This window comes from Strix aluco, chromosome 5 (genome assembly GCF_031877795.1).
Source record: "Strix aluco isolate bStrAlu1 chromosome 5, bStrAlu1.hap1, whole genome shotgun sequence".
Classification (NCBI taxonomy): Eukaryota; Metazoa; Chordata; class Aves; order Strigiformes; family Strigidae; genus Strix; species Strix aluco.
In genome coordinates, this window is record NC_133935.1 from 18809780 (window position 1) to 18833995 (window position 24216).

The window sequence follows — 24216 nt, forward strand, 5'->3', positions numbered from 1 at the left end:
AACAGAAATTGTTTTTAATGAGAGTAAGGACTGTATTTAAAGGCTGAGACCTGAGCTGTTCTGTTGCTGAACCTGTCTACAGACTGTCTTTGTGCCCATGCTGAACCTGTCTACAGACTGTCTTTGTGCCCATGCTGAACCTGTCTACAGACTGTCTTTGTGCCCATGGATGTATCATGCAGTCTATGAGTGAGTATTTTTGTCTCTGAAGTTACTGGCAGTTTTGCCATTGGTTATAAGAGAGTCAAAGTTTCACATATAGATCAGTTTCCCACACTGCTTCTTTACTTATGTAGTGAGATGTTGGTACATTCTTATATTGTTTGCTTTTGCACACAAGAGCTTAATTTCAGTGAAGATCATACCATCTTACTATTATTACTGTTGGTAGTATTGATAAGTACATAGAGAAAACCACAAACAGGTATATTCTACATTAATAATTAAAAAAAAAATAATTTGAAGATGGAGATTTTCAGGTAGATGTCTGGAAACAGGTACCCAACTGGTACCTCTCTTGGCTGTCCTAAGTGCTTTAAAAAATGCTTTTAGGTATACAGAAAATACCAGCCACATTAAGTAGTATCACAATATCTTTATGAAATGCATCACCATCTAAATCCTGTTCTTCAGTAAGTAGCATGGATATAAACTTTATTTCGTCAACAGAATGGTTTTTCTCAGCCTAAGTACTATGAGATGAATGGCACTAGGAGATGAGTGATTCTGCTGGTGAGATATGTTGACAATCTTGTCCTAAACCAGATCCAGACATATCTTTTGTTGTTTGGATCAAGTTATTGGTGAAGAAAAGTCTTCACTTTTGTGTTGAGGAGTTTAGTCTGAAATGTGAATTCAGATTAGGAATCATGGCATTTTTCTCCAATGTATTCTTTCAGTGGAAAACTACTTTTTCTGCATATGAAAAGATTTTTCTAGCTTCAGCTCCCACTGCTTGGATTTTCAATAGCCTGTCAGTTTTTAAATGAATATGCAGTTGCATGGTGTGCCCTTGTATCCACAAAGACCGGTTATTTTATTTACCATTTGGAAGTGCTCTTATGCTGTCTCACCACATGTAGTTTGTTAGGACACAGTGGACTCAAGCTTCATGCATTCAGCTGCTGGAATCACACCAGACCTTATCCACTCTTGCTATGCTGACTGCTGGTCATACTGGCTTGACTGCTTTCTGTTGATTGATGATGACTTTTTTCACATTAATTGCATGTATTCACATCCTCATATTACCTATGTGATACCCAACCAGTGGTTAGGTACTACGTTTTGGACTGCAAAAACATGGAATAAATACCCAGTTTAGTAAGATGTATCCTTTAACAAACACTGTGTTAGGATTTTTGAAGTTTAGTCAATATGGGCAGCCTAAAGGCAGATAAGGTTCCTACGTCTTTCAGAGTTAAGCTGAACCAAGTGTAAGGCCACAAATTATCTGTTGTAAATGAGTGAAGGCCTAGTACTTTGCCAAGGAAGGTTGGACTGGTCTAGTACTCTCTGTGCTGCAGGTGATGATAAACAGGTGTAGGAATAGTCATAGTAATGGTATACTCCACAGTTCATAGCTTTTGAGCACTTTCTGAAGTGAATTTCTGTCTGAAATTCACCTAGAGAGGCAGTGTATATTGCCAAAGACATCTGCAATAGAAAGTAGTCTTTGACTGCATTTGTAGTCATGCTTGCAAGTAGAGGCTGGCTCTGAGGGTACTGCTGGGCATGGTCAAATGGAGGCTTTGTAGATATACTCAGGGAGAACCATGATTTGCTCTTGAATTGTGCAGTCTTCAACACCTCCCTCACTGTGCTTCTTGTATATCATGTCTGTTCAGTTTTTGCATGAGGACTCACTGTATTTTTAACAAGATGGCACCTGGGTCTTGGTTGGAACCTTCAAGCATTTCTATATCTTTTACCTCAGCTGAGAGTTTGGCCTTGGTGTCTTGATTTAGAATTAAATAAGGATACCAAAAAAGCAACAGAGTTGGGGGGAAAAGAAACATTTCAGCATTCGGCTTTTAAGAAGCTATGAGTGGAAGAAGAAAGTGAAAACACAGGTTACAAATACAGTTTTTATTTGTAACAAAGTTACAAATACAATTTTTTCTTGATAGCATCTCCTTAACTTTTAAATCCCTTTTAAACAGCAAAATAAAACCTGAAATATTAAAGATTGCTTTATTCTAGCTGCATATTTTAACCCTCTAATTTTGAGTAAAGAAATGCCTTTCACTTCTAATGTATTAAAAAAAAAAAAAGAGCTGTCTGACATGCATTATTGCAGTTATACAGCAGTCCAGGAGACAGTCAAAGTGGAACGTTCCTAACCTGCAAATTAGAGAGGAAGGGTGCCATGAGCTATGTAAAGGTGCCCGTAATAACAGACTGAAACATTATGTCAGCTAGATATGAGAATGCTGCTGTTCTTTGCATCCTAATTGCATGAAGATGAGATCATTTTGGTTAGAGTTGGGCCTCTGTTCATGAGGTGAAAGGCTAGCACAGGAATCCAGAGCATGAAATCAAACTCTTCCGTCTCGTGACATGAAAAGGTAACTGCTTGGCATCATTTTGTCATCAGAGCAAATTTTGAATAGGTTGGAAGAGAGCTTCCAGCTTTTTGAATAATCAGAACTGCCTCCTTGTAAGAGGACTGAGGCGGTGTGACTACAGCACTGAAGGGCCATGGTGTGCATTCCTGTTTTCTGACAGTCTTCAGGCTGTCCCTGTGACTTTGAGAGAGACCTTTAATTTCTCTGAGTTACAAACTGTAACACTGAGGACAGTAACTTTTCTGGTATCCTTTATTCTTCTTGCCTATGTAAGGTTTGAACACTTATGACTGCGAACCCTATCTTAGTTTTAGAAGTAATACAAAAAAGCTTAAAATTCCTTTTTTTCTGCCATTCTTCTCAATTCCATACTTTCATAGTACCTGTACAGTGGAGCCCTTACTGGGATTGCTTCTTCCAATTTCTAATTAACTATGAATAAAAACCATAATCATAAAGAGACCTTCCTACATTTGGTCCAAACAGATGCTTCCTCAATTTTCAGAAATACTGAGCAACCATAACGTTATTTTTTCCCACTTTATTTGGTGTAGTTGATACTTAAGACTGAAAGTCTGAACAAAGAGAGTCCTACAGGAGCTACACAGACAGCTGAAGCAACTTCTGAGAATTAGCAGCAAATAACATTTGAAATTTTGTAGAAATGATGTATGGCATAGAATAATATATGGAGATCTCATATGTTACAGTTCTTCGAGAATAATTGGTTAGGGACAGAAGGCAAACTGATTACGATTTGAATTTTATTTCAAATCGTGCTTTGTAAGTGATACATGGGATGGGGAAGTTTTTGATGTCTCAGAGTCCTGAATCCACTGTGAATTGTTGTTTGCTTTTCAGCTACTAGCTGGTAATTAAATTATTTATTCACTGCAAAGTCATAAGCATGTGGTATGGTCTTTTATGTGGCTATTTGAGCAGAAGGAATAGTGAAGCTATCGATCGGGAAGCCAGCAGATCCTGAGAGCTCATCCTGGCAGTCTGGGGGAATGGCTGTGTGGTCTGGCACGCCATTTGCCCCTTATGAAGATTTTAAGGCCTACCTAACCAGTTATGTGCAAAGGAGCTGTGAACGTTCATTGATTAATGACCACAAAATGAACAAGGATGTTGCTGCCAGTGTGCGGGAAGGGCTGGCAGCTCGCTGAGGGCCATGGAGCTGGGAGCAATGGTGGCTCCCCATGTGGGGGGCAGCAGGGAAGGGTCTGGCAGCCAGGGCCTGTCCCATCCCCTGGTCCTCAGGATCAGGACAGCTGCGGGGCACTGGGGGCAGCCCCAGCCCCGAGCATATGGCACCTCCCTGGGGACAGGGATGGGCTGAGTCTGGGCCAGGATGTGGGCCCAGCTTGGAGGGGCCCATGGCTGGGCAGGGCAGGGCTGTGAGAAGCTGGAGACTGGCCCTGTTGCAGTGTCCCTGGGGCAGGGACTGATGGCCTCAGGGAGTGAAATGGACTCCTGGGTTGTGGGCAGGGTGAGAACTCCAGAGCATGTCCAGGGATGATCTGGCCTGGCAGTGCCTTCAGGGCCCTGACACTTGATACATAAAAGGTCCTAATTATTGTTAGATGAAAGTAAAGCGTGCTTAGAAAACCTCATCTGGCTGATCTTGGGTCCTAAATGGGGTGAGACAGTGGTTGAAGACATGGTGCTCTGCAAGGAGATGGCTACAGGCTGGTGATAGACAGTGGAGCAAAGTAGAAGTGACTCCTGTTCTGTGATGGCTAATTACATGTTGGAAGAGGTGAGAAGAGCAGCCTGGAGTCAGTTTCTCCCTCTGATAGTTTTTTGGTTTTTTTGTTTTTTTTTTTTTACCAGATAAAGTATTTTTGAGGCTAATAAGCCTTTTATATCTGCCATTTCTATGTTTAAGGGCTTCCTTGCCTCCGCTCTGTGACAGCTGGCTGTATCACCTGCCTCACACAGCCTCTCATTTTTATCATTTTTCACCTATTTTTTGAATTAGAAGAAAGGCAAGGTCACAGAGAGGCAATGTGTTTCAGCATGTGATGCCTTAAAAGGACATGTTCTATTGAATGGTAGCATGTTAACAATTTCTGTTGCTTTTTTTCTTCCTATTTTCTTCCCTTCTTTCTCTTAGTTTCACTTATTGAGAAATGAGGTTGTGACTGGCATTAGAGAGGTTTTTTCAGCTGTGCATAAGAAGTCATTCTGAAATAATCTTGTGATTTGCGAAGTAGGTGTGTTTGAAGAACTCAGAATGATAATAATTTTTTTTCCTTCTCAGCAGACTTTTCAAAGTTTTTCCTCAAAATACTGTCTCTGGTAATACAAGCCAACCATAAGCCTCGGTGAAATTAAGGTATGTTTTGCTACTAGAATAGTTTAATGCAGCCAGATTTTACTGATGAATTTGGGCTATTCATCTGCAACTAGTGAATTTATGTCTCTGTGTGCCTTGTAGTGAGATGAGCATGCTCCTTATTGATTTCCAAAAGCTATTATTAGTCTGAACCCAGCCACAAGTATGTTTGGTGATTTTAATTTTTGTTCTGGTTTTGTTCCTTTGTACTTGATCATTTCATGGTAGAGTGCTTCCTATAACAGCTCCAAATTTTGCTCCCAAAATATTTCATTAAAAAGTCTAATGAATTAAGAATTTTGTGCCCCATTATGTTGTATCCCCTTCTCACAGCAACACTATTTGGTGAATGTATGATTAGGTCCTAATGTAACAGTACAAAACTCTCTGAAATAATTTGTGGTAGTGCAAATACAGCAAAAACATTTGTTTTGAAATACTACACTTTTTTGCTACAATACACTGTCTCCTGCCTGAGCTAATTAGAATAAAATAGGTCAACTATTTATGAAATGAACACCTGTTCATCTATGCTATCAATAGCCACTGAACAAAATTATTACATCTGTATCAATCATTTAGTTCCACATAATAGAAACAAATAATTACTACTCAACATTGTCAAAAGAGTAAAGCTTCCTGCTTTTAAAAGGCACGAGCTCTGCCTCGACATTCATTCATGATAAATGAGCCTCATTTCAGCATTTGTTGAGTGGCAGGAGACCTTTATCCTCTGACATCGTACTATTCCACTGTCATTATTTCTTAATTATCTCTGTCCTCACTAGTTTGGTGCTTGGTATATGTTACTGGCCAAATTGAGCTTTGACTTAAGTGGGTACAATGCCATTTACTCACAACAGAAGTTATGTCCATTTGTGTCAGAACTGAGCTTAATTTTCAGCTCTTAACCAGTGGCTCACGATTCACTTTTCTTGTTCACAGCAGATGCTGGAAAATGAACTCAGGAAACTAATTTTTACAATGAGAAGATGCCATTCAATACACAGCTGTGGATCAGTCGCACCCTGCTATCTTCCTCCTCTCCTTGTCACCTGCCCTTATTCTGCTGGGGAAAAAGGAGAGCTGCCCTGACAGGGGTCTGACAGGTCCTACAAGCCAGATTTGCTTGCACAGTGAGGTATGTTCTTTGAAGATCTGATGGTGGCAGCAGGAATGTATTACTCCTTGGCCATCCTCTACCAAAGTGGTCCCCTTAGGTAGTTGAAAATTAATCAGATTCTCCCTGCTTTGCTCAAGTCTTCTGTACTTTAACAACTGCATAATACTTTGGCTAGACTGTGGGACCATAGTAATGTGCCCAACCATAAAGTGATATATCATGTGCTGATTCTGAGAGAACCTGTCTCCTACCTAGGTCATGGTAAATAAATTCTGTTAGGCTTAGAAGGATGTTTTCTATTCTCTAATAATTTGTAATTTAATTTTTTTCACAGAGAGAAAGGAACTAATCTCTGGTAATTCTAATTGACACAACTTCAATTTTGCGTAATCAGTCATTTCAGGGATTTCTTCCTAGCCCTTAATCACTGCTCTCCCTTTAGTTTACAGTCAGGGGAATAAGCCAGAAACAATGCTTAAAGACAATGTGTTAGCACCATGCAGAGACCTGTTTGTGGGTTCTTCAATTAGCAAGCAGAGTGCAGTTGCTACTGATTGAAGAATTTGGTAGGAATGTGGGCTGGTAGCCTGCATGGCTTCCCAGAAGGGATGGGAAGGGAGCACCTAGGGCCATGACATCAGTTTTTCCTCCAGCACTGCCTGACAAAATGAACAAGTCTGTTGTGCTGGAAGAAGCGGGCTGCACCTCTGTGGAGGGTTATTTTTTCCCTTTGACTTGGCATGAGGGAAGTCGGATTTCCTGTTGGAATCTTCCTTATACAGTAATTGTGGTTTTGGAAATGGGATAAATAAATGCCAGGAATGCTGATTCCCTCCACCACCCCCAAAAATCTGGTTACCCATCTTGAACTAATTATTCCATTAAAAAATACAATATTTACAAATTTCTTGATCTAGTGTGTGAGCACTGAGGAAACTGATAGCAACAGAACCTGCCTAGAGGTCACATCTATGAATAATTGTGAAGGCTATATCAGGGCTATTTTATTTTAAGTGCATTATATTTTTTTCATGTTTATGGAAAAAATAGATTTTTTTTCAGCGTGTTTGAATATGTTTGAATACATTTCCCCGCCACACCGATAGGAGTTCTGTGATGTATACACAGATGCCAGAATGGATGAGGATATAGCAGAGTATACCAATAGTAACAACTCAAGCATGTAAGCCAACATATTTCAAATGTGGCTGAACCATGAATATTCTTATCAAGATTTCGTATCAGGATTTCTAACTTGTCATTCAATCACTGTGCATATATATGAACAGTATTTAAATAAATAAATTCTGGTGAGGCAAAAAATTAAAGGGATGGGAGCAGAGACAACCATTCTTGCTAGTACATCTGTTTCTAAAACATGTGGTTCACTAACTTTCACAGGCAGCTTCTCTTGGTATCTGGTCTCTGTGTATTTACAGGAAGGTGTCATAATACATATTGCATTCACAAAATACCTATCAGAGAAGGAACATGACAGAGTTGTAGAGGATGCTTTACCATTTCAAAGTCCCTTAAGAAAATCTATACCTGCAAATGGCACTTCTACATTTTTTCAGGATTAGTTGTCACAAGTACTTTTTCTCTTAAAAACGTGAGCTTTTCCTAAATGGTTTACAATGCGCACACTCAAAGGCAGTAAATATCATAATAAAATAATATAGTGATGAATCAGTCATATATTAACCAACTGAGAATGAACCTCTGGAGTACTCTAATTACAGCATCCATTCATCGTAAAATTCAGAAATCAAGACACAGTTTTAGGGTAGAATCACTGCCAAATAACTGTGAACATTGAGTGTTTAGTGTTCCTTTCTTAACAGTGAATGATGCCCTTAGGGAGAAAACCCTTGAGAAGATGAACTTTAAAAATGCAGATTTTAAAACAAGAGGAGAAGAAATTAAAAGCAAGATTTTTCATAAACTTAAAAACTTCTACACAAATTCTGAGTCTGGCACTGTAGACATCAATTTCTCCTCCCAGTAAAAATAAAGTATGGACAAACTCTTCCTCATATCTAGTCACCATTTGATTTAATGGAAAGAAGCCTGCAAAGAATCCACTTGTAGGGTCTGGTCATGAGACTGGATCTATACCCAGGTTTTGATGAGGCTTTGCTCTGTTTCAGAGCAGCCTAAAAGCTTTTTTAAAATACATTAACAGATTGTGACTTCATTGTGCCAGTCATCAGCTAAAGATCAGCTAGAAATCACAGCTCATGAGTGCTTAAGACCTAGGCCTATAAAAGAAGACTGTAGAAGAATATATGTGTAGGATTCATCTTGTCTACAGTTAGGTATCTACAGTGTAGATGCACGTATCTCAACTGACATCCGTGTTTAGCTTATGGACAGAAGTGGGTACTGTACCATGATTTATCGGAGCCCTCTTACTTGTTTAACTTGAGATAAATTGGTCCCTTAGCATACCTGTGTTTCTCTGCTGACTGTGAAGGGGTGACCAGCTCAGACAGGCACATGAATCCCAGTGCAGGACAATAAATCCAATGCTATGATTTAGAATTTTGTCTTTTAAGATAATGGCACCCACAGAAAGCATCAAGATGTTGCAGTATACCATGAAACTATAGAACCAAGAGGTTTTTGGGAAAGAGACTCCATTTTCACTAGCCTCCCAGTTCCTCACACAGTCTGATATCATGGGAGTGCTTAGATTTGTTCCCTGATGAACATCATCCATGATGGAAGCCACAGGCCAAGATAGTCCTGAAGTCCCCTTGCACAACCTGCTCCTTCAGCTACTCATCTTCTGGGAAGCCAGAACCATTCCACTGACCTCCTGCACAGTGTCTGCTTTGGCAGACTGCCACAGAAAGGCAGAATAGCTGCTTGGTGGTAAGGCTGGAAATGGGGTGGGAATGGGACTGATATGGGAGGGAGGACTAAAACAATTTATGTTTTCCCTGCCTAACTTCCCTTCCTCTGGAGCAACCATGCCTCAGTTCGGGAGGGTGTGACTAGGACTTGAAAGAATATGCAGAGGCTCCATTGTGGATCAGAATGTTATAGCAACTAGATTAAGTACTGATACTGTATTTGCATACTGCCCGTCCTCACCAAGAAGCAGACGCTCTCCTTTCTAAGCTGCTTGAGTGATCTAATGTAAGAGAAAGCATGCTCTGATAGAGCTATCATACAGGAGCAGGGTTTGGTCTCTTACAAAATATGATTGAGGCCACATACTTTCTAAAGCTCCCTGGCAATGACTAGTTGTCTGTGCAATGAACAGCTGATTCATGCAGGTCTCATGAGCCTAACAGTCAAAAAGTAATAGATTTCCTGCCTATGCAAAGGCCCATGTGGGCAGCACGTGTTGAAATTGGCACCTCTGAGATATGCAGAGCCCGCTGTTTATATAATGGCTTTGCAATTACAGCCCTTGCTCACTAAGGGGAACTACCTCCTTTGAGAGTCTGTTCTCCCTGAACCCACATAGTCTAGGTGTTGCATGGCAGTGTGTTAGAGCAATTAGGAAGAACCAGAAATTCCTTAGTCTGTTAAGCTGCCTGAATGACAGCGGAGTTTGGACTGAAGCTGAGAATCTGACCCACAAAGCATATCCATGGATCGAGCTGGTATTGCTGTGTGGTTATGTGGAGTTATAATGGGTATTGACACGCCCTCTATGAAGTGGTAAATATGTTCAAAGAATGAACTGGAATAGGCTGGACTGGAACAGCCTCAATAAAAAAATAAAATAAACGTGTGTGTCTGCACACTTGCAAATGCATTTATATACGTTACACATGTTGTGTATGAGGAATAAACCTAAATAGTAATTATCTTTGTAGCAATTTTTCCACATCATAAATAAGATGATAACATTATATAATTTCTAAATAGTAAGGTAATCCAAGCTCATTAGAGAGGACAGTAAGACTGGGAGCTAGTGAACTAATCATTTTATATTGGTATTTTTTGTGGAAGTGACGGTGAAACTCATGAACTGAAAGTGGTTTGCATGGAAAAATCTGCATGCAGACAATAGAGACTGACATCTAAGGAATCTATTATAAAACATTTAGAAAAACTTGCAGTACACAATATTTACATGATATTTGGTGGACAAATCTAATGAAAATAAAGTGTAAAATAGAAGAAAGACTGGCATGAATATTAGTCAATCATCTACTTGGGTGCTGAGAATTACCAACCAGAAGAGGTTCTTCAGGGGAACTAAGGTAAAACATTTGAAAAGAGAATCAAAGAAAAGATAGGTAAACTGGGGAAATGAAAGATAAATGAATGCATAAATTTATACCTCCTCTGACTAGTAAAAAATCCAAACCACCAAAATAAGCAGCAAGTTTTGCTTAGAAGGTAGTTATAAGACAGGAACTAAAGTAGAAAAGCAGGCTATAACAGGAGGCTGAGATTGACACCAATGTATTAGTGAACAGTGTATTGAGCAGAAAGAGAATTAGTGAAGTTGGCTGATAAAGTTCAGAGGCACCTAGTTTTGATTCAAGAGCTGGTGACACATCATATTTATTACAGTATGATGGAGAGAGTTTGGGGTTACAGTCTGTTGACAGGAGATCTCTAGCTTGTTCATTTTGGTTGGCAGTACCAGATAGCTTTCATACCAGATAGCTTTCACTCTTACCTACACTTAGTAACCAGTATGCTGAGAGAGCATCATAATTTGCCGGCTTTAACAATCTTTTCAACCAAAAATCTGTATCTCCTTTGACTGGGACCAATGTTAGACCAAATCAGAGATGACTTGGTTCCTTTAAAACAAAGACTGGGAATATGCTATCCCAATAAAACAGTGTGTATGCCTACAGTTTTGGAGCAATTTTTTAAAAATACTGATTAAAATACTATACACAATGATGAATTCAACACTTTAAAAAATACAGTACAGCACCTTAAAGTATGAATTTTGTTTAATCTCAATTGAGTATAACCATGATGGTCCATAGCTGATGGAAAGCTTGTTGAACAGTAAGAATTCAATTAGCATTCAAAATGAACATCTCATTTTAACTGTTGTAGAGAGATGCGTATTTTTAATATATATACATATAACATACATATATGTATCTATAAATAGTTTCTCAGTGTCCAAATTTCAACCACCTGCTGCTTTTACTTTCTCTAATTTATTATTGTCCTATAGTGGCAGAACAGTCCTGAAGTTGTCTGTGTAAGTGATTAATATTATACAATACCTACTTAGGACCAATCCAAAGCCACTTGAACTAATGAGAAGTTTCTTATTGACTTCGAGGGGTTTTGGAGCAAGCTCTCAAGACATGTCTGTTACTCAACAAATGCACTGGATTTCTGCTGTTGTATAATCCTAGATCATTAAAAAAAAAATAAATTCAGAAAACTGGAAGCAGAAAGAACAAAAACCATTTAAAAATATATATGTACGCATAGGCATAATGCACTTATCTTTGAAATAGTAAATTTACTCTAAATCTTTCATATATCAATACATTCATCTTTTAATAATGTACAACTGTCTAATGTATTTTGTAGGCATTATATCTTTGGGTACTAAATAATTAATCACTTCATCTTACTTTTCAGTAGAGGGCACTCGGAACAAATCATAGATCAAAATAATGTAGAAAGGACATTAAACATAATGCAAGATACTCATTAAAAATACTCCCATGTCTTAAACAATGCTACTATATATTTACATCTGTTTCATATGATAAGCAACTGCATGAAAAGATAAAACTTTTCAAAACTTGAGCTGTCTCTTGTGCACATTCTTAAGTATTTCACAGCGTGATGTAAGCAAGCTATTAAACTTTGAGAAAAAGTGGTTTGTTCATTTTTATGGATTAACTAGCCAGGGTCTAATAAAAAATTTAACAACTTTTTAATGAACTAAGCCTGTCCTCTCTTTCCAGACATAATGAATAGTGTGTATAAGTCTTGGCAATAGACATTATTCCCTTTTTTGGTACAGATAATTTAAAATATGCAAAGTAGAAAACATTCAGGCTTTGTTTCCAGCAAAAACTGATCTGTTAATAAAGAGAATAGGGTCCTGATTCCTCACTGTTTTCATCTAGCTTTTATACCAGTATAATTCTAATGAATGCAGCTATTGCACCATTATAAAAAGAGTAATGCAGTGTGGATCTAGATAAGCAATTTGATTATATTACATTTCATAAAGAAATACTGCAGATTCAAATGAGCTTTTATAAAAATGCTAATATTTTAAATAACATTCAAGAAAATAATCAACCTTTGTCACTTAGAAGACATTTCCAACGGAATGTGAAACATAATAAATTTAAGGAATGAAAACTTTTGATGCCTTTCATACAGTTGTTATGTAAGAGTGTCATCTTGTTCTATAAATAGAAAAGAGAAGCTATGTTTCTTTGGGTTTTTTTTATTTTATTGTACAAATAGCTGAACTTAGAATATGTATCTGTAGTTGATAATATTAATGCTTTGTGAATTAATATTTACTCACCTGAGCCTACAACCTTTCTACGCACAAAAGTGTTCCATGAACATATGGTTTAGTTAGTTTTTGTTCAGGAAGGGCTTCCATGCTTACATGGAGATTAACGTCTATCATCTATTATGCCTGGATTAAATCTAGAAAATAAGGTGTTTGTGTCTGTCTATCTACATAGAAGGAAGTGTCACTCACAGACTTCTAATTATTTCTTCAAATTATAATTTTATACCTTTTTATACATTTTATGTCCTTGTGGAATGCTGAAACTACTACTTTTTATCTACAGAAGAGGTACATCAAGACAGTAAACTTTCTTATACTTTTCCCAAAGTGTGATTCAAATTTGATCTGCTGGAGGAGAAGGAAATTCCATCTGCATGCTAATTCTTTACTGGACATGACTTCTTGAAAAATGGCCATGTAAGGTGAATCATTAGCACACTGTTTTTGAGACTCAGTGTCTAGAAGTACTGACTTTAGCTATAGATGCTGTGAATTTATTTTGCCATGTAATGTACCTCACTAATACTGCACTACCCCACTATGCTAGTGATAAGTTTCTATTAAACTAGTGCTGGTAATCATCTGGAACCAGGCACCAGTTTTTGAGACTAACCACTAGGTATTAGGAGGAAAATTGCAAACTCATATTTCTGAGCTAAACTGACACCAGAATCTGAAGCTCCTTCTATAGAGGTGAAAAGCTAGAAAGCTAATTTACCATACTGGTAACTCTAAAGGTTTAGCCAGTCCTCTATCACTGTGTGACATAATTCAAGGCTTTTATTTTTTTAAATGTATAACCCTGGTGATTTAGATATTGACTTTAAAGATCTTCCTAGAAGAAAGTTTATTATATTATCTCTCCTCCATGTCAGAAAAGTACATACTGTGAAATTAAAGTAACACACCATTTCTCAGAAAAGGAAGCTAGTCTGTGCTCTAGATTTATGGGGGGGGGGGGGGGGAAATCTTTATCACAGTCGTTTAAATGAGTTTTATTAATGTACATGTTATGTTTGAGGAAGACTGTGACCTGAAAAGAAATACATATACATGGTTATGCTCTTCGAAATATGTATATGTGTATAGTATTTTATGTATATATGCTAGTATTTTAGACTCCCACAATGACTCAGGACTACTTCAGAAATTTAAAGACTAAATAGAAAGACTGAGTATTTGTGGTTCTGTTTTGCATAGAATTACCTTACATTATAAATTCTGACAACAAGCAATGCCCACATAAGGTACACCTACAGCCCTGTTTTTATTTCAGATCAGGATTGCAACTCCATTTGTCCCCTTTCTTTGTGCTTTTGTTTGCATCTTGGTGTGGTCTCAGAGCTATGAACTGGATTCCTTTCCAAAGAAATGAACCTGGAAGAAGACATCTAGGAGTGTGCTCCAGCCGTTAATGAGTACTTATTAGTCATGCATTCATCAGGGGGCCAGCTTAAACCTCCTGAAAAATGTGATGTGGGTATAGGGTTCTCAGCACCAATGGTTTCACCCTGTGGGGCTCTCCTGTTGTGCTGCACTACTTGTAATACAGGCAGTGCCAAAACAACCCCAAATCTATATACTTCAGACATCTTAAAAGCTCTCATTAGTATTTCTTGGTCCATAAACTATGCAGAAACAGTTTATCACAAGTGTTTGAAAGCTGAAATTTGTGCTGTGTTAGTTGATTTAAAATGTGTATCCAGATCAGAGGGTAAGCTTCATATCTTTGATTAACTGAGGATGGGAATTAAATATTTATGTTTATAAATTCACAGTTTGTTTTCCACAAATATTCTCCAGTGGTCACTTAAAGTTCAATGTTTTATATATTTCTGCCAAAAAGCAAGTTTGCTGTAAAAGTCAAACACAAAAAGGTTCATGATTATAAGCACTGTGAGAGAAAATTAATCTTCTTAGAAATGGTTTTACACTCTTTTCCCAGGACTAATTTGGTCTACATGCTTTTTCAACAACAGAAAACATAGTTTTTGACTGTTTTAATAAACATTTATAATGTTAAAATATTAATAACCACAGGAAAAGTGATTATTTTTACTTGAAAAATAAAACATTAATGATAGCTGGAGGAATCATTGTCCTTTTGCATAATGGCATGCACTGTAGCCACACAATAAAATACCAAAAGGGAAGACTTTTATCTATTTTTTCTAACACAACACATTTTACATTGTTGAAAATATTATTTTTCAAAATGTCTGTTCCTATTTAACTTTGTATGTCATTGTCCTCATCCAGCCACAGCTCTGAACTGTCTTAAGTGCATTTTTCTATTAAGATGCCATACCTGCTTAGATAAATTAATAAAAGTGGGAATTCAGAAGAAACTGTAACTGCCTGCTCCCCTAAAAAGTTTCCAAATGTCCACAAGCTTTGATGGATGCTACAACAGCATGGGTTTTTTAGGCCTCAAAAGGAATTATAGAAATTGCAAACAACATTCATTATATGGATAAATTTTAATTTAATCTTAATTCCTAAACAAAATATATTGGCAAAAGAACAAAGACTTTATCCTGCAAATTCTTCTACACGGTGCTTTGTTGCTGGGTCTCTGTGTAGGTACAATAACTCACCAGCATAGCACCAGATGCAGAACTGTGGTCTTTGCACTGCTTTAAAAAGAGTGGCCTTTTTACCCAGTCTGTATTCAAGAGATTTAGAGGTTGAGTGGCTATGTTTATCAATGGTAAGCATAAAGCAGAATAATTACTAAACTGTATCAAGTCAGTCATGTGTTAAGTTTGGCACCTTTTATTTCCCAGTGCTCAGATAGAATTTTTGTAACACCAACTTTTTGCTGACATGTACCTCAAGAAAATGCATGCCTTAAGTTCTTGTGTAATGACTGATTATGTCTGTTACTCATACATATATTTTTTTAATCTTGTCTTGTATAATTTTAGAGCTTGTCTTGAAATAATACTTTCTGGAAGAAAGCTTTTTTAGGACATTTCCACAGGTCATAAACGTTAGATTTCAAATCAGATATATCCCAATAAATACTTTTAGTTTCAATTCTACCTGACAGTTAAATGGGAAACTAGTTGTCCTGATTCCTAGTTTCTAGAACAGAATTAAAATAACGTTGGTCCTAGAATGGATTATGCTTTTTCCAGGCTTTGGAGGAGAATGGGCTAGAGTTAAATTTTACACCTCCAGAGTAGATGTTAGGCATTTGTAATCCTTCCTGTGTTTGAATTATATTTGACTATGCTGTAACATGGTACATGCCTTTATTATCACAAATCACTGAAAACATTTCAGCAGGAAAAAAAAAAAGCACATTCTTTTGTGCATATTCATATTAGCCTAATGATGCCAGTACAGGCATGATAAGGATAACAAAAGAATTCAGTCACAGTGCTGTCAAATGACATAATACCAGTGTCCATCTAGCTCTGTATCTACTTTCTGGCAGTAGCCAGTATTTGATACTCTGGGAAATTGTGCAAGAAACGTGGCAAGAGCAGAATGATTATTCTCCATCCACCAGTTTCTAACCACCTTCCTGATGTAAAGTTTGATTCCAACTGTGTTAATGGCCACCAAAGGACCTCTTCCTTCTGAATTTTTCTAATCTATATCTAGTGTCAGGACTCTTCAGGCCAGTAGCTCCATGCCTCTGATGAGAAAAAAAAAAAAAAAAGATATTAAGATCTTTTTCTCCAGAAGATATATTTTAGGCTCATAATCAGAATCTATAGTATATACATGTTTTTATATATTTCCTAAATAAAACTTTAAATCACAGCACCAAAGCAATCTGATCCAGCCTTTTACTGGTGCAGATTACTATGCAGAGAAAGGTCACACTAGTCTTGTGTGCTCATAGTCCGGCCACTTTGGATTGCAGTCTGGTGGCACGATGCAAATTCACCTTCAGTGCTGATGCTAAACAGTGACTGGAAGAATATGAATCATGGCCGCCCCTGTGCCATCTTTGCTGGAGGGAAGAAAGCAATAACTTTAAGAGAAGAGACTGGATTAAGTAGCTAGGCAGTGTCATTCCTTAAACTACCGCAGCAAGATCTGCCAAGGTTCACCTATCCTTTCTACTGCTGAGAAATGTAGTCAAAACAGCTGCTATAAGCTCTGGTTTGATGGGGTAACAAGATTCTTATGCACACAGGTGAGATAACATGAGTTTTTCTTTTTACAGAAAATAGCAGGATTTTCTACATGGGTTCCAGAATTTGTTATTCTTTTTGACACAGGAACAAAGTATTATACTTTGAATGAAAAATGTTTCCACATGAGGTACTTGTTATTCATAATGTCAGGTGGATGCCATCCTGATCTGGCTACAGAAAAGAAAGGGGAGAATAGTGTGCAGCTGCATGGTTAAAACCATGCTATAGATGTGAGAGTATATTCTGAACTAGGCAGTGCTAGTAAGGAGCTTAAATTTTCCCAAAGTTAAGACAAGAATGTTTTCAGAGCTTCTGCTTTTGAAAATTGCTTCTTATTTTATATGAAGACTTCCAGCTGTATTAATTGTGCCTTCCTCCAACACTTTCTGAAGTGTGGACATATACAGGAGTCTAGTGCATTTCTTCAGAAATTCAAAGAAAGTAAAGCCCTCCTAGAAATGTAGCACTTTAAAATTAAAATTTCTTTTAGCTCCTGCACTTTCAGAGAAGATACTGTTCCTGTGAAACTGGCCCATAATCTAAATACATCCCAAAAAGGGAAAATGAAGATTTTCCTTATAATCATTGTACATATATGGCATCATTTGGATTACAGATGTTGCAGTTGAGCCTCTTTTTCTGCTAAAAATGGAACTCAGGGGACTAAGCCAGGACTGTTGATCCTTCACCGTAGGTCAAGTCCCAGAATGATGACAGTATTGACATACTGAGCCTTGCAATGATCAGGACTCTTTGTAGATCTGACTCTGTATGCAAAGTGTTATTAACAAGGAGAGGACAATGAGTGCAAGAAAATAAATTACTTTCAAGGGCTTTGTACCCTCCAATTGTTAAGCCAATTTCTTCATTTTGGTGATGTAGCAAATTATTTCCTTGACCATTTTTTGGAACAAAGAACAAATCATGTAAGGGACTTTGCAGCAGAAATAAACACTGAAGGGGACTGGCAACACAGTCATTACATGAGCTTTCTGGCTATCTAGCTTAATACTAGTTTAGCAAAACAATTAAACTGCTAATTGTCAGTGGCTAGAAAATAGAGCATTGTTATAATACTCAAGCTACAGAACAGAGAGCATACTGCAGTGAGTAATCCAGTTATAAATATATAATACCAATCAAGTGAGGGAGTAAAAATCTAAGCCTGTCTTCTCATTTTTGAAAGACAGTAGGGTGCTCTAATGCCAGGAACAGTGACTGCAATGAGCTTTGAGACCAGCTTCAGGGATCCCAGCAGAGACCCTGATGCCCTGTTACTTACACCTCTGATTTGGGACTAGGACTGCCTATTCCAGGTTAGTGATTTTAATCCTAGAGCTGTACAATTTTTGCCCCAAACTTAAGTCCATCCAGATGTAACGTCTGCTAAATAACATGAAATCAATCTATCGTGATCTATTCATTAGCAACAACTTTCCACTACTGATCTTTAGCACCAATGTTTTGCCACAGACTGAAGGAATAGGATTGCTCCATTCTGCAGGACTTCTGCAAAAGGTATTTATGGTTACACATATGAAGCAGCAGATTCTGCTGCTCCTTAAGTATGTACAGATTTAGCAATGAGGAAAACAATGAGGCCCTTTTCAGAGAAATGTCCCGTTCTAGGGAGAATGAGATTACCAGAATCTGGCCAGCACTTGCAGCATTTGGCAGTAAATTACAGGACAACATATACTGAACAAATGGTAGAAAATGTAGGGTAAACTTTGATATTAAATGCTTAACAGAGCCACATATTATCATGTGTATTGGGTTTGCGTGGCAAAGTTTTGGTAGCGGGGGAGCTACAGGAGTGGCTTCTGTGATGCTAGAAGGTTCCCCTACGTCCAACAGAGCCAATGCCAGCTGGCTCCAAGATGGACCTGCCAGCGGCCAAGGCTGAGCCCATCAGTGACAGTGGTAGCAGCTCTGGGATAACGTATTTAAGAAGGGGAAAAAAACCTGCGCAACAGCAGCCGAAGAGAGGAGTGAGAACATGTGAGAGGAACAAATCTGCAGACACCAAGGTCAGTGAAGAAGGGGGAGGAGGTGCTCCAGGCACTTGGAGCAGAGATTCCCCTGCAGCCCATGGTGAAGACCATGGTGAGGCAGCCCATGGAGGTTAATGGTGTCCCCCCACAGCCCATGGAGGTTAACAGTAGGGTAAATATCCACCTGCAGCCCATGGAGGACCCCATGCCAGAGCAGGTGGATGCCTGAAGGAGACTGTGGCCCCATGGGGGACCCACGCTGGAGCAGTCTGTTCCTGAAGTATCGCAGCCTGTGGAAAGGACACATGGAAAGGACTCACGCTGGAGTAGCTCGTGAAGAACTGCCGCTCGTGGAAAGGACTCATTTTGGAGAAGTTCATGAAGGACTGTCTCCTGAGGGAGGGACCCCACACTGGAGCAGGGGAAGAGTGTGAAGAGGAAGGAGCGGCAGAGACAGTGTGTGGTGAACTGACTCCAACCCCCATTCCCCAACCCCCTGCAACGTGCAGGAGGAGGAGGTAGAGAAATCAGGAGTGAAGTTGAGCCTGAGAAGAAGGGAGGTGTGCAGGGAAGATGTTTTAAGATTTGGGTTTTATTTTTCATTATCTTACTCTGATTTTGATTGACAATAAATTAAATTAATTTTTCCCCAAGTTGAGTCTGTTTTGCCTGTGACGGTAATTGGTGAATGATCTCTCCCTGTCCTTATCTCAACCCACGAAACTTTTGTTATATTTTCTCTCCCCTGTCCTTCTGAGGAAGGGGAGTGACAGATAGGCTTGGTGGGCATCTGGTGTCCAGCAAAGGTCAGCCCATCACACTATGTTACATGTTACTTTCCTTGTGACCAGCTCTTCTGGGACCAGCAGTGGGAAAAGGGATTGTAACAGATAGGACATGGTGTCAGAATGAGATCTTCAGTAGAAAGTATTTGGAAACACAGGCAGAATAGGCAAAGATGCGCTTTATGTAATTTCTGTATGAAGACCCAGTGAGGGTCCATTCCTCTTCAGACATTTTAGCAACTGCAGGATCCAGTTGCATATGTGGGCCAAATCTTTTTAACTGCAAATAACAAATAATTCTGCTCAGTCTATGCATCATGACAGAAAAAAGATGAGTTGGGGAACTTTTCTCCCTCAGTTGTGCTCTGAGCACCAGTCTAGAGATTTTGGGGAAGACCATTTCCAAGGGAAAACATAAGAAGCAGTACTCAGTTTATGCTCTGCCTGCTACCTGTCTTGTACATGTAGCACAAGCCATGCAAAGAGATAAGGCTGATAACCTGTCCATATAGTCTCCTTTTATATAACATCACAGAGAAATCACACCATGCTCAGCTAGAGTTCATAAAGCATCTCCTGGATCCTTTTGTGTAGGCCTGGCTTTCACCTCCACTACAACTGGATGATGGTGTGAAAGCACAACCACTGCATTTGGGGCTTTCTACAAGTGAAGAATGGTCAGGACAGCTTTGCTTGAAAGCCAAGTTGCAGGCATTATATAATATGTTATATATTATCACTTGATTTTAAGTTGCTGTAATATTGCTGATGAAAAGGTTATGCATAAATGGTAATTCATAATGTCACAAAAAAAAATATTATCTTTGTTGCTATAGCTTCTACAAAACGATTAACAAAGTGACAGCTTTAAAAAGTGTTCCTGTTAGATTTGGAACAAAAGAATTGCAGTATAATCTGCATTTTGCTGTATAGGAAAGAATAGAATATACTGTAGTATCAGAGTTAGAAAAAGCCAGACCTAAAAGCTTGTGTAGAGCATTAAACACAATAATTGAATGAATTTTCTATAGCATTATGCCTCCTTAACAGTTCAAAACATGTATAACATAGACTGACTTTTGTTAAAGAAGTGATACTTTTACTATACTATTTCATTTCTTCAAAGCTGGAAAATATAAATATTAAAATATAAATAGATTTGAGAAAGAAGCAAATAATTTGAATTGAATTAAATAAAGTACTTAAAAACACTTCAGAAAAAAAGTGAAGAAGCAATACTTGAATGCAAAAACCACAGTGAGCACTATTAAGTGGTCAGGGTCCTGATCTTTGGCTTCTCTTTGGGTGATTGTGGTGAAACAAAGAACCTGGAAAGTCAAGATAACTAACCATCTGAAGATGTCTAAGTGTTGGAGATTTAAAAATTCATCACAGCAAGGTGATCTTGGTGGCAGAAAAATTGCTCACACTGAGACAACAGCAGTATCCAAAGGAGAGTCCTTATCTTCTGCACTGTCTGCAAGCAAGAGCAGTCAACTATTTCTAGATAATTAGGAAAACATGTTAACCATATTAGCCTTTGAAGTGCAGTCCACTAGCAAGCAAGGGTGCTACTTCAGAGTCCTGATTGGCTTTGAGAGCCTCCATCTGCACATCTTCAGCTACAGGAATCCAAATAAATCCACTGGTAGGTCAGTGACTTTTTTGATGTCATTTTAGACTATGCTAAGTGACACAGAAGGTCAGGAACATCATTTCAGAAAGCTGGTTACCAATCTAACTAGTACAGGATAAGCAGCATTTTGTAGACTTTTTTTTATATGTCTATACATAAAACTCCTCACCTGACAGTTCCAAGCTGAAGAAAGGAGTGCCATTTGTTCTTGTGTGATTTTTTCCTGAGGAGCACAGACAGCTAAGTCGTATTTTATCTGCTAAGTGCCATCAATCTGCTACTGCTTTTTGGGTACAGTAGTACATAGATGATGTCCCAAAGTTCAGATAGTCCACAGTGGGTTAAAATTTGGGTGGAAGTATAGGCTACAAAAGATTACAAAAATAACCATTATCTAAATAATTTCAAATAAAACAAAATGGCTGTATTTAGTTTACTTTGAGGGTGAGAGAAATGGGGAGAGAGGAGGAGCAGCCACTCTTCAGAAGCAGAACCTTTTTTTTTTTACTGTTTTTGCATTGGGAAAAAAACCCCAAGCAATTAACTGCTTGCAGTTCTTTTCAAAATTATGTTTAATTTTACTAATGTTTTTCCTGACCTCCAGAGTCTACCTGCTTCCCTAGGTCTGTTCAATATCTTGCCCTATTTTGACAGGACTGGGATTTGTTTACTTTTTAGCTCCTTTTGCTCACATGGTCTTTGATTTCATAGGTTTTTCATTTGAAGTGAAGATGTTGTCTGTGTGCAATGTTTTTTATGTTCTGGGTAGTTCAGCACTTTTTAAATGTTTGTTGGTAAAGGTTGGTTTCATTTTCTTTTGTTTCTGGATCAGTTACCCATTCATTTATCTTTTCTTCAAGAAGGTCCACTGATCTTTATAGTTTGTTGTGTTTTCACAAGGATGTAGCAATGAATTTTATGTTTTGTTACCTTTGATATACTCGGCCAGATTTTTATTTTGTGCCTTTATAAATTTGGAATGATTCCTTTGACTCAATGTAGTCAAATATTTCAGCTTATGACCGTTTTACTGAGATCAGAATGTGACCAACTGTGTCTTCCATGATCAGGATTTAGAGCCATTTGAACAAGGGAGAGAACAAAAGAAACAATCACGTAATTAATAATAAATAGAGTAAGGACTATTCCATTAACTAACTCTGTAGAAATGAGAATCATATAGTAGCCAAAGGAATTATAAAAGCTTAAAGCATGTCCTGATTAGGTATGAATGGCAGTCCCAGTATCTCTTTCCACTATGACTGGTTATTAGTAAGAAAGTGGATTTTTTTTTCCTGTGTAGATTCCCCATTGAATATTTAAAGCCATAAATTACCTAAGGCTCAGTCAGTTTGGTTCAGTGCACAATATTGTATTAAGATCATGTAAGTCTTAAAGTTTTTGCTCCTGTCTCTTAAGAGATCACTAGTTTCTCCCCTTCTGTTATTAATATGGAAGAGTGTATACACACCTGCACTAACATGCTGAATAGCGTGACTTCACAGACAACACAACAGTTGCAAGTGAAGTTAGAGCTGTCAGCATTTTCCTTTTCACTCCCGATTTCTCCATGACAAGCACAGAAACATCACACTGAATTTCTAAACAAAAGGATCAAAGCACACCATTCAGGAATTTGGTGGCAGATTTGCTTGGCATAACCAAAGAGTGATACCTTTTTGGAGGGGGAGTGCTCTGAAAATTCTTCAGTTGGAACTTTCGTGTTTTGTGTTCAGTCCTGACACATTATTTGGGGATTTGCTTGTGTGCAGTTTCGCTAGGACCAGTGGAGGAAAGTTTTAAATCAAATCAATGGTAGAATCTAAATTAAGTCTGGGTTTTGGCTAGATTCCTTTATGTAGTGTGTTACAAAGCAATTCTTTGCAACCATGTAGTAAGCATTTGGGTATTTGAGGTTATGACTCACCAGGCTTGGCAAATAATATCCAATATGAGCAATAATTGGCATTTTAGAGTGAAAGACAGGAAAATCTCATTCCAACAACCTTCTCCCCTTTTATCCACTGGATGCCATTTTGTAGATCTAAGTGCTGGCAGAATTTAGGCAGACTGAAGTTTAAATAAGGTCAGTTTGTTCAGCTTTCCCCCTTAAATTCCTGCCAACACTTTATGCTGCTAGAGGCACAATGAAGGGCCTTATTATTCCCTTGACAGGTAATTTTCATGCAGAGGAATGGAAATTATGAGTTTGAACTAATGATGTTTTCTCTCATTTCTCCATTGGAGAATTTCCCTCCCATAAAATAGGCTAAGAATTCAGCATTTTATATACATAAATTGTCGTGATCTGGAGAGGTCAAGCTCATGAGCATAGAATAAGGTCCCTTATAGTTCAGCTGCTACCCACCTCCACTTCTTCACTTATTTGATATTGTTTGTAGTGGCTGCCCTAGTACTATTCCTAAAAGCCACTACAAAGATGGAGAGGGAAAAATGGGAGTGATACTTCTTTCTACTACAGAGGAAAGATGAGGGAATCTAGCACACTCAACTCCCTAACACACTTTGAAAATACTTTCCATCTGCTGAGGCAAGTCCCTTTCATGCTCACTAGCTGCAGCTCCTTCCTGAGGATGCGGGTGCCTCAGGGTTTTATACCAGGCTAAGCTGACTGTTCTTTCCATAGCATCATCAGTGGCTTGGGACCTTGCATCAACCTACATATTCTCACAGTGATCCTGTGTGTATTTATTGACTTCTCTTAAATTAAACAAAATATTTAATAAATATAAGCTACCATTGTTTTATGGATGATATGCAGAGACAGTTCTTTGAGAAAAGGAAAAAGAACACTTGTGATCAATATATGGGTTGCAGATACATCTCAATTATAATTTGTGGTTTTTAACTTACTCATTTTTTGATAGCTTGTTCTTTAGTTGTGAACATATCAAACTCACGTATGAAATATAAACCATATATATTCTATAATACTGCTATTTAGACTGTTCTTTGTCAACTGGTTGTGTTTGCAATAGAAATAATGTGTTACTCTCAGCTTCTATATAAAATTAACCAATATTTAAATTCCTTAAAATATGTAATTTTATACAAATATTCAGAGTGAATATGTAATTTATCAATGGACATGTTAAATAAATGAAG